The following is a 12,481-nucleotide window of genomic DNA, read 5'->3' on the forward strand; positions in this document are numbered from 1 at the left end:
CCCCTTCTTTGTCTGTATATTAAATAATTCTATGTGGTAAGCTATATATTCATTGCATATGCGGGGACTGACGGACAGACACCTGAACTGACGCAGACTAGGGATAGCAGAGACCTCTCACCCCCACCTTCACGACCAGAGAGCAAGTGCGTGTGTATGGAGTCGAGAACGAGAGTCAGCGTGGGTGGAAGAATAGGAGAGCATGGGTGAGAGCGAGACAGAGAGACAGTGTGTGTATGCACGAGTGAGAGAGAGGTTGAGACGGAGAGACTATGTGTGTGTGTGTGTGTGAGAGGCCCAGAGAAAAAAAAAAAAAGAGAACAAGCGTATCTGTGAGCCGGCTAAATATAGAAATAAATCATTCAATGATAACCCGGGTGTGTGTGTGCAGCGTTCCCTTGTTTTGTTATGCTCAACGCTATGTGTGCAGCGCTTGCTTGCTTTGTTGTGCTCAACGCTATTTTGCAGTGTCTGTTGATATGTTTCTGTGTGCATCTGCGAGAGACTGAACGAAAGGTCTGTTGATGTGTGTCTGTGTGCGTCTGCGTGAAAGAGAGGATCTGTGAGCGAGTCAGTGAGTGTATGCGTGGTCCGCTCTATCGTCGCCCGTTAAAACGGGTAAAGGAAAGAATGGACAGATTGATAATAATGAATAATGTCTCTCTGACGTATTGCTTCGGTCTATGGCTTAACCTGCGGACCTAGATAAATTGACAAGGATAAATAACTTTTTTACTGCGTTGCTTCAATCTACTGTTTGACCCGTTAAAACCAGACCTAGATAAGTCGACAAAGATAAAGGATATATCTTTTACTGTGTTTCTTTAAAATTACTACTGGACCTGTCGCATAGATAAACTACGATACTAAACAACATCTCTTTGTCGCGTTGGTTGGCGATTTAGCCTGTTGAAACAGATTAATCAATAAAGATAGATAACGATTATTGGCTATGAGGAATATCTGGATGTATTGAATAACGTCTCTAGGCCCCGTTGTTGTTTTTGCTTCCTTCCCCCCCTGTTTTTTCCTCCTTTTCTCCTCCTCCAAGTTGCCCCCTAGCCTCTCATCCGCTCTCGTGTGTTAGACAGGTCACACAGAGTTATAGCACCACAGCCGCCATTTTTTGAGTTCTCTCACTAAGTCCCAAGCCACACCTCCCCCTCCGCCAAATCTGGACCACTCCGACTCTGCCCTTCCCCAACTACAGCGCCCCCTACTGGACCACTCCGACTCTGCCCTTCCCCAACTACAGCGCCCCCTACTGGACCACTCCGACTCTGCCCTTCCCCAACTACAGCGCCCCCTACTGGACCACTCCGACTCTGCCCTTCCCCAACTACAGCGCCCCCTACTGGACCACTCCGACTCTGCCCTTCACCAACTACAGCGCCCCCTACTGGACCACTCCGACTCTGCCCTTCCCCAACTACAGCGCCCCCTACTGGACCACTCCGACTCTGCCCTTCCCCAACTACAGCGCCCCCTACTGGACCACTCCGACTCTGCCCTTCCCCAACTACAGCGCCCCCTACTGGACCACTCCGACTCTGCCCTTCCCCAACTACAGCGCCCCCTACTGGACCACTCCGACTCTGCCCTTCCCCAACTACAGCGCCCCCTACTGGACCACTCCGACTCTGCCCTTCCCCAACTACAGCGCCCCCTACTGGACCACTCCGACTCTGCCCTTCCCCAACTACAGCGCCCCCTACTGGACCACTCCGACTCTGCCCTTCCCCAACTACAGCGCCCCCTACTGGACCACTCCGACTCTGCCCTTCCCCAACTACAGCGCCCCCTACTGGACCACTCCGACTCTGCCCTTCCCCAACTACAGCGCCCCCTACTGGACCACTCCGACTCTGCCCTTCCCCAACTACAGCGCCCCCTACTTGACCACTCCGACTCTGCCCTTCCCCAACTACAGCGCCCCCTACTGGACCACTCCGACTCTGCCCTTCCCCAACTACAGCGCCCCCTACTGGACCACTCCGACTCTGCCCTTCCCCAACTACAGCGCCCCCTGCTGGACCACTCCGACTCTGCCCTTCCCCAACTACAGCGCCCCCTACTGGACCACTCCAACTCTGCCCTTCCCCAACTACAGCGCCCCCTACTGGACCACTCCGACTCTGCCCTTCCCCAACTACAGCGCCCCCTACTGGACAGCATCAATACCAATCCAACCCCGACTCTAGGACACCCCCTGCTCGAAGAATTATCCCAGTTACTAATAAAGCTAAAAAGACAAACCTCCCCGCATCCGGCCTTCAGTGTAAAGGCGTCCACAACCCCGACCACCCCATACCAGGCGGTTGTCAGAAGAAGCGGCGAACGCGCCCACTATGTCGGACGAGCGACAAAGAGCCCCCGGAGAGGATTGGCAAGACGAACACCAGAGAAGCCAAGACAGAGAGCGATTCTCAGCCTCCCGGCCCACTGACAGCCACTCACCCCCACCCTCCCCGGAGAGGGCTCACCTACCCATGGCATCCAACCCAAAATTGTTCTGTCCCCTGGAATCGACAACACCAGTTCAGTCCCAGCCAAAAGCCCCCGCCTCATACACCCTACATTCCCCATTAATGACCCCCTCCCAGTTCAGCCCTGACCCAGATCACTTAAGAGACCCCCGTACCAATAAGAGCGAGCCCCGCCGCCCCCGGCCAGGTATACAAGAGGCTGTTATGGCACCTCTATTGATAGATGCGGAGGGAAGAGCGGCATACACACCATGGAGCCACCGGGACATGACCGCCCTGGTCGCCCGCTTGCCAACGCTCACGGCAGGAGCCTCGGCCTGGATCAGAAGATTTGAAACTGAGACGTCTGGCGATCTCCTGACCCTGGGAGACATACGAGCCATCATCGGCAGGGCACACGGTGCCAGACGAATCATTGAACTGGAGACACTGACCAAGACTGAGGCCCTACCTGACAACACCCCCTTCGACGCCTACCGAAACCTCTTCTGGAAGAGTCTCAGGGCGCTCTTCCCAGCCGACGCAGGCAGAATGGGAATCTCCGGCCTGACCATCAAACCTGAAGAATCTATCTTTCAGTACATAGAAAGAGCCGAAGGATTGTGGACGGATAATAATGACTGTCCCCCACACAGTAGCAAACTGGCGACACAGACATTCCAGCGGGCAATAATACAGGGACTGCCACCCACGGTCCAGAGGAGACTGAAGACAGTGGTGGCACTGCACTCCGAGCCATGGACGGAATGGGTGGATCACCTTGATCACCACCACCGACTCGATGAAGACGAACGACTTGAAAAGGATGATGATTACGAGGAATTGAAGAAGCAACTCGTGAGGATGCAGATCAAGGAGCTAGCCGAAAAATCCCAGCTGCACAAAAAGACCAAGGACGACAAGGGACCCAGGTGGTGAACCTGGGAACGGGAGCCCCAATGGTGGACGGGCTCGTAAACCAGACCCCGATTCGTTTCATGGTCGACACCGGAGCCACAGTATCCACCATCGGGGACCTGAACCATGAAATCCCACCCCTCTCCACTCGAACCCTGACTCTCGCCTCCCGAGCCTTGTACACACAGGTCACCTCCCTCCCGAACCCCGCGGATCCCGACCCCGTCCTCGTCAATCCCGGGGATTGGGTCTGGGTCAGGGTCCACAAGAGACAATGCCTTCAGCCACGGTGGGAAGGTCCCTATAAGGTACTTCTGGCCACCCCCTTCTCTGTCTCCCTTTCAGGAAGGAGCGGCGCCCGCTGGCACCATCTGTCTACCACCCGCAAGGCCGACAACCCGCATGACCGCACCCTGGCTACCGTTCAACGCGACCTCGCACGGCTGCACCATGAGACCACCACTGACGCCACAGGAAGCCCGGACCAGTAGACGTTGCATCATCGGCATGGTAGGAATAACCGGGGCTATGATGGGTTTCTTCATCCTGTGGGGAATGGACTTCCATACAGCCGTCCCGGGGAGGTCCTCCACCATCACTCCCCCGTCTACGACGATACAACCCTCATCGGGACCCCCAACCCAGGGTCCACACCGCCGCAAGAGACAGACACCCCTGCAAGCCGCCAAGTCCCCCGGCGACCCCTGCCTCAACAAATACGGTGGGCTATCCCTAACCTATACTTATGGTTCCAGCGCCGCCTATACCTTCCTCCTATGCGACGTCGTTCCGTGCGTAGGCGGACCCGCAGCCTGGGAGAAGTACGATGCATACATCTGCGATGCTCCCAAGGGCTCCTTCACGGGAGTCCAGGGCAACGGGGTAATGACGTCCCCGGACAACAGCCAGAGCTGGTGTCGAGGATGGGGAAATGTACTATGGATGACGGGGAGGCACCAGGGGTACTATGTGACTAACCGCTCTCAGACTCTCCCCAGGCCGGTCGTAACGGCCGCACTACAGGCGAACGGCTTCCTCTCGGGAGGCAACGGCAGAATCACCCTTACCCTCAGGAACATTACCAGCAACCCGTACCAAGGCTGGGGCAAACCCACGCTAGGGTCGACCCGGGCGTGCGGGGTAAATACGGACTCTGCCTATCTCGTGTTCGGGGTATCCCAGTCCGGCCCGGACACGACGGCGTTGTTGAAATTAAATTTCAGAAAGGCCCCCACCACACCCACCGCACCAGCCTCCAGGGCCAACGCGACAACTCCTAAACCCCCGGTCCGACCCATAATGACTCGCGACGGCCCGGTTACGATTTTTGATTTAGATTCCGTGGGGCGGCTCCCCACCCACGATTCCATCGCGCTCGCGACCGGCTACGCAGACGATAATGCATGGCTTAGCTGGATTGCTGCTACTGTCCGATTCCAGGGGCTGTCCGACTGCGTAGCCTGTGCGTCAGCTCGCCCCCATCTAATCTCGACCCCAGTACTGTTCGACTTTACCAGTGACCCCATCGGTTCTCACTGCATGTTAGCTCTGTTTGTTACCCCCAAACCGGCCGGCTGCGGCCTCCTTAGCTCTCTGTTTCCACCCGGCCTTAACGACTCAATTCCCCCGGTGTACTCCCCTGGGGAGTACACCCACTCTTGCATCACCAGGGTCGGTGCGGTAAATGTTGGGGCGGTACCACCGTCGTGGTGCCACTCCATCACGAACGTTACGCTTTGGCCCAACATGACCGAACCGGGCCTGGGACGCCAAGACCTATTCTGGTCCTGTGACAAATTCACCCTTAGACTTACACTCCCGGCACAATGGTCCGGAACCTGCATTATAGTGCGCCTACTTATGCCCGTCACGCTCTTTACCCGGGGTTCGACCGGGCCCGACCAAACTACCTCTCGACACCGCCGCGACACCGCTCTCACCGACCACTTTGACCTAACCAAGAACACCCCCACGTACATGGATAGCATAGGCATTCCCCGGGGCGTTCCAAATCAGTTTAAGTTAGCAGACCAGATAGCCGCGGGTTTCGAGAACATACCCCTTATCTCTGCCATAATTCCAATCACCCCCAACAAAAACGTAGATCGCATTAATTACATTCACTACAACGTCCAGCGCCTATCCAACCTGACTCGCGACGCGGTAGAAGGCTTGGCCTCACAACTGGCCGCCACCTCTCTAATGGCGTATCAAAACCGTCTAGCCCTGGACATGTTGTTGGCCGAGAAAGGGGGGGTCTGTTCGATGTTTGGGGCTCAATGCTGCACCTTCATTCCCAACAACACGGCCCCTGACGGGTCGGTGACAAGGGCCCTGGCCGGCCTTCGAGCTCTTTCCGTCCAGATGGCAGAGGACTCTGGGATCGACAACCCCATGGAGAAATGGATGACGGACATGTTCGGCAAGTGGAAAGGCCTTCTCATGGCCGTCCTGTCATCCCTGGCTTGCTTTGTCGGGATTGTGGTCTGCTGCGGGTGTTGCTGCATCCCCTGTGCCCGCACCCTCTGCTCACGCCTCATCACCACGGCCCTCGAGAAGGAGAAACAACAGCCCCCTCCCTACTCCGAAGCAGCCCCCCTCATGCCCCTTCTGGATTGCCTGGACGAGCTTCCCCTGGACGACCAGATGGTGCCTGAAAAATTTGACTGTGAGTATGGCCTCCCTCGCCCTGCAACCCCTGACTTTGAGTACGAGTTCCCCTACACACTCCCAACCCCCACCATCGACTGTGTCCCCGCCGAGCCGGACGCCTACCCGTGAGTGCTAGTGGCCTCTCCAGGTGCACGGTCCCGGCGTCCTGTTTCCACCACCGTATGCTGAAACCCCACCACCACACCCCCCTTCCCATACCCCCGCCTGTGACGTGCTAGTAACCTCTCCAGGTGGCCTGCCCCATTCCCGTCCCCGCCAACGGCACCACCCCCCCTCCCACCTGATGCGCCCACGTCGCCCGGACCAGGGATCTGCGTTCCGGTACCAGGGGCGGCGGCCCGTTCCCTTAAGGCTTGAGGGCGCCCCTGGCTGTATTCGCTTCTGTACGCTTCACTGTTTTTAGCCGCTCCCATATCTATGCCCGCGTCTACGCAACCGACGCCGGGAACATAAATGTTGTTGTGTATATCGCTGTCCCACTAGATGGAGCTCGGGGATACACACGGGCGAGATTCCAGGGGCCTTGATTGCCCGGTTATCAGATGAGGTCCTGAGCGCAGTTGAATAAAAGGGTTTAACGCTCAGGTGGCGCCTTGCGACCACCTGCCCATGATGACGCTCAGGACTATTCCGTGGTTTCAGTTGTTCCCGTGCCCCGGGCCTGCCCCGAATACCCCGTGCGTGTGATTGCTTATTGTTACACGACCAGCTAACTCCTCCTCACATCCTTAGTGTGTGGTCATCTGGGGATGGGTTGAGGGGGATTGCCATTCGTTATCTACCTCATATCTTTCTATTATTATTAATATTATTTAGGGACACGTTTCATGGTTGCATTTCTTTCCGGTGATTGTTATTGTGTAGTATTTGTGTGATTGTTGCATTTTTGTTTATTGTTTACTGTTTGTTTTATTGTTGCATTTCGTTGTTATTCTTAGGGTTTGTTATTGGGTAGTATTTGTGTGATTGTTGCATTTTTTGTTTATTGTTTACTGTTTGTTTTATTGTTGCATTTCGTTGTTCTTATTAGGGTTTGGTGTTAGTTTTGTTGTTGGTTGTTGTTGTTGTTTTTGGGTATCGTTTGATATTTGTTTTCTGTATTATTGTATGTTTGTGGTATGTTTGTTTTTTGTGTATTACCTGCTGCCACTTTACTTGGTATTGTCTGTTCGCGATGTAAGGCCGGGGTGGATGCCACCCCCTAGGTGGGGTGTGTATGGCATACCCATGTTTGAAGCATGGGTGGCGTTTCTCCCACGTGGTTCCCCATACACCCGGTCCAGCGACTTATTTTAGTCCCATGCTCATGGTTGTTTGTTTTTATGATCATTTTGCCTTCTTTCTGTTGTTTTTAAAAAGTGTTATGATGGTAGTCCCGCGCTGAAGTCCTATCCCTCGTACCCCTGAGTAAAAGTCGTCTTGCGACGACTTGAGGGGGATATGTTGGGCAAAATAACCTGCTGAGCACATCACATGTACATTATAAATATAGCTAACTCCCACCCTAGCTTGAGGAGCACAACACATGGCTGTCACGTTACAATATAGTCCATTTTTAACACATAACACACACATGAGAACATGGTCAGGTGAAGGCCAGAACCAAGGCCCCATCTCTCCTCCCGGCAAATGGTAAACACTCAGACAATGCACCGTTTCATCCTCAGAACGGGAGGGCCACAAGCAGGAGACTCTGTGAGACTCTCCCCCGTCAGGAGGAACACAAGAAGATATACATGCATACACTAGAGCCTGGGAGGCAAGGTCAACCAAAGACACACAGAACCATACACATCTTAAACGCACACACCTCATCGAGAGGAAGATACAGCATAAGAGTGTATCACACAGGAACTCATTCCTTCTTCTGCAGCAGACCTTCCACGGAGGCGAAGCTCTGGACGAACCATCAGCGCTGATTAGGGACTTAGACATATTCGATTTCTCACGCTTTATGACTCTGTATAACCGTTGCCACTTTACTTAATAAATCCAAGGTCCTCGTGCCGATAGACTTTATTACCTCTCCGTCTCATTTTATCTGGTCCAGTAGCTAGACAGACCGTTTTTCCCAACACATTCTGGTATTCATGCCTTAGATAAGGTGTCTTGACATCTGTACCCAACGTACACCGGCTGTAAAACTCCCCCCAGAATTCTGAGAGGCAATCGCGGAAAACACCAGAGCCTTCCTCTTCCTCCAGTTCACCATTAGGAAGTTTCCTCTTGATGTTGACCTCTTTGTTGGCTATATCTGGGTCAATAAAGGCTGCCATGAGGTCAGCAAGGCAGTAACCTCTTCGCACTTCCACTATGACTGTTGGCTTTGATCCCTCCCAAGGCAACGTCTCATCAATTTCAAAGACATCACCAAGTGCTGCTCCAACAGTTACTTCACCATCAGGGGAATTGTTAAAGGTTGGGTATGGAATTCGCTTTTTTGGCCATTTTTGCAAAATTACTTGAAATCCTTATCATAACCCACTTACAGCCACTGAGTTAGAAGTACTGACATGAAAATTAAACAAGTCAATGATCTGTGGAACGGGCAGGGCTCGAAAAACTCCAGCCAATGATTTCCATTGCCACCGAGTTGCATTGGACAGTAAGTACGTCAATCAAACGGTCGTACTGCACTCCCCCTCCCCCGCGCGCGACCCCTTCGTGCACGTACTCAAACCTCGTGACCCAGAGCAAGCTTCTGTTTGTTGTTATCCTGCGGTAGCTACTGGAGCTAGCTAACTAACAAATGACTCGCTCTCGCGCATCTATGTTCGCTCGTGCATGATTGCGCGTCCATGTACTTGGAATGGGTGGAGTCAGAGTCAGCGTTGAAGGAGAGGGGGTAGGACCATTTGAGTTGTGTATTTTCAAAATCTGCTGGCATTTCGCAAATCCCATACCCAACCTTTAAGCAGCATCTCCACATCTTGGGCCACTGTTGAACCTTGGTCTTCCTGTCCTGGCTATATCCTGAAATACTCTCCTGTAATTTCGAAGGCTCCTTGGTCTTGTCTGTCTCCTGCATCTATGTTGGGGTCATCCAGAAGTATGACATCTGAGTCCTGTATGACGTTTAAGTCAAACGTGATGACTTCTGGTTCTGTTGCTGGGACTGAATATAAATTGTGTGCAGCATTTCCTGTGACCTCTGATGTTGTTGCTTCTTCATCTTTGCTATGATCATGATTCTTAGTGTACAGATACAGTCTCAGGAGCTTGACTTTGTTTTTCTCATACAAGTCATCCACGGTGGAATTTTGATCTACTTCGCCTTGTGAGAAATCAAGAATTCTGCGATGATGACTTTCCAGCATTAGTGACTTGCAGAAACCGTTTGGAAAGAAAAGGGATTCTGCCAATCGTTGAATTTCGCTGACTTGAGTGTATCTGTCGACACTGAAATGTCTGGTTCCACCTCCCTTCACAGCCCTCACTTGTTTGAATTCATTTTTGATTTTGTTGAAGTTCATCCATCCAATTTCAACTCTCTTTAATGGTCTTTTTGCATTTTTATTTCCCTGCATTTTCTCAGAAGTCCCCATTCTTTTGACTCCCCTGCTATCCGTAGCAGAGGACTTTGCCCTTACTCTTTCAAGTTGGTGACTTCTCCTGGCAGCTCCTGTGTCTAACTGGTGACAGAAGGCAACAGTTGCCAATCTGTCCCCATAGTGTGGAATGTATTTTGCGAGATCTTCTTCACTCATCAGTGGAATAACTGAAGAATCAATCTCCAAAATATGAATGAAGACAAAAATATATTTAAGTACAATTATTGTGTGTGACAGACGGACACATTTTCCCAATTTAATGAATGATGAATGATTTAACTATAATTAAACCACAGCAGAAAGAGTTAGATAAAAATTTAAAATTGTAAAAAATTTACATTTTCTACACCAGCAAACAGCAATTGTCGGGGGCGGGCTAACCCTGCGTTCACACCAAAAGATGCATTTGCTGCCCGTACGCGTTGTCGCCGAAGTTTTGCGGCGCAGCAAAACTTTTGCGGCTTTTGCTGCGCCGCAAAAGTTTTGCCCGCGGTGCTTCTGAATTCATTCACAACCATGGCCGACATTACGCGCAGGCGCGTGCCGTCCATATGGGCAGGTGGGGCGGCGATCACTCCCTGCAAAAGCATGCTCCCAAAAAAAAAAGTTCCTCAGTAAATCAATGCTCCAAGTTTATTTTTAATAATGTGATTGTCACATTAACTATCTATAGTTTCTGTAGGCTTTCCGACTATTTTTGGTCTGTTGATATCAAATTGATGGTGGCGATTCTAGTTGAGTTTAACGTGTCATGCAATGTGGGGCAGCGCTCAACGACCGCGTCCCTCCGTATGTTTCTCGCACTGCAGGCTGCAATAAGAATTCCAATCCGCGCTTAAGACGCCCATATGGTCGTAAAGTAGTCTGCCCCGTCTACCAACGGCCAAAGTTGAGCGACCAGAGCGTCCAATGAAAGTTGAAAAATGTTTAACTTTATGCAAATTACTATGACGCGTTTCAGCGTCCAAACGCTGACTGCCAATCGGAATGTAGACGCTCTTCGCTTGCGTGGATTCCAGGGAACACCGGCAGGCACTTTTGAATTGTACGTCATGAGCGACTTGAGCGACCAAAGCGAACAGAAATATTCGCAGCGAAACTTTATGAGCGTCGCTTCTGGTGTGGACGTACAGTAAGCCTGTTGTTAAAATTAAATATGGAAGAAATAACTTCCCTAGGGACATCATATGACGAGTGTTGCGGATGGCACTTCAAAAGCGGGCAGTAACATTAGGCTATTAGTTTATTTTTAATTCTTACTCAAAATTAGTTTAGTTAACATGTTTTAATGTAGCTCAAAATATACATGTTAAAAATATGTATAAATTGTGAGTGTGGTCATACGCCAGTTGTTTCTGCCCCACCGACGGCATGTCACTCAGTGGCAACGCTGTTGAACGCTGATTGGCTGTCATCACGCGTTAGCCGCAGAAAAGTTGAAATATTTCAACTCGAGCAGCATTTGCCGCGCCGCAAAATCCACGCCCGCGCCGGGCACGCTGCCGGCGCGGGCGTGCTGCGCTGCAAATCAAATCTTGCCGCGCCGCAAATCAAATCTTGCTGCCGGTTTTCTCGGCAGCAAGTGGTCCCGCAGCAAACCCGCTACGCGTCTCTACATTCACTTTGAATGGGATCGTGCATCTTTTGGTGTGATAAAGCTGGGCCAGATCTAATTATTTACCCTTTGGAGTATTAGTCATCACGAATCAATAGTATGTTGTATACATTTCCACAACACTGGTCTACTATAGATATAAATAGCAGTGGTACAACCATGGGTACAACCAAGTGAACCAACGCACGTACCAATGATAACATAGCATGAAGGTTAGTTTGGCTATCCCTATGTTCCCTTTTTAAAAAAAATAAAAAGGTCCAATGTTCCCCGTTTTTCCCAAAAAGGGTCCTATGTTCCCCTGTAGCAATACATACCGGAGAGCATAGGACCCTTTTTCTGAAAAAGGGTCCTATGCTCCCCACTGTTGCGGGGGAAAAGGGTCCTATGTTCCCCGCAATCTATCAATCTTTAAAAATATTTAAACTTTGACGCGACATTCGTGTGATGACAGACAATCAGCGTTCAATAGCGTGGCCACTGAGTGACATGTGTAACGTAACAACCAATCAGCGTTCAACCGGCCAACTCTGTGTAGAAGGCGGCAGTTGATGTCGGAACACAGCTATTAATATTCAAATACTCGTTCGGAAAATTAGTATTCGAAACTTAAATCAGTATTCAGAGCTTCGTTTTATTTTTTTCACGTAGGCCTATGTGACGTTACCAGAGCGAGAGAGGCAAACTATAAGGGTCAGCGACACCAAGCAGAGAAGCGAGAGAGGTGGAGGAAGTATAGATATCTTGTTTCCCTTTACTTATAACACAACATTAGCGGGATCTCGGGAGGAAAAGTAATACTTAGCGAAATGCTAACCTTAGCTTAGTTGTTTGTTAACATTCCCAGTCAATATAATGGATATAATATTGTAGCGCCGACCAGGAAGAACAGGGAGTCAGGCTTTTGGTCAACTAGGGGTTCTGTGCCTCATACACCGCTCGACTACAGAAACACCCTCTTTTATTGACTCGACAACACGTACATAGAACAGCACACCTAACTAACACACAAGTCATTCTCGGTGATGGTGGCAACAACGACACACAACAATGAACAATCCCAACCCATTAACCCCACTGATCATTAATAACACCAACAACTAGCAACGGATCCAGAACAACAACAATAACAGCAACAATAACCCCAACAACATGCGCTCCGAGAATCCCCCAGAATCCCCGGCACGAACCCGGTAGAGAACGAACACGTTGCGAACACTGGTCGTTACAATATGTACACATGAGACAATCAATATCAA

Source organism: Gadus macrocephalus, chromosome 15 (genome assembly GCF_031168955.1).
Source record: "Gadus macrocephalus chromosome 15, ASM3116895v1".
In the NCBI taxonomy this organism is placed as follows: domain Eukaryota; kingdom Metazoa; phylum Chordata; class Actinopteri; order Gadiformes; family Gadidae; genus Gadus; species Gadus macrocephalus.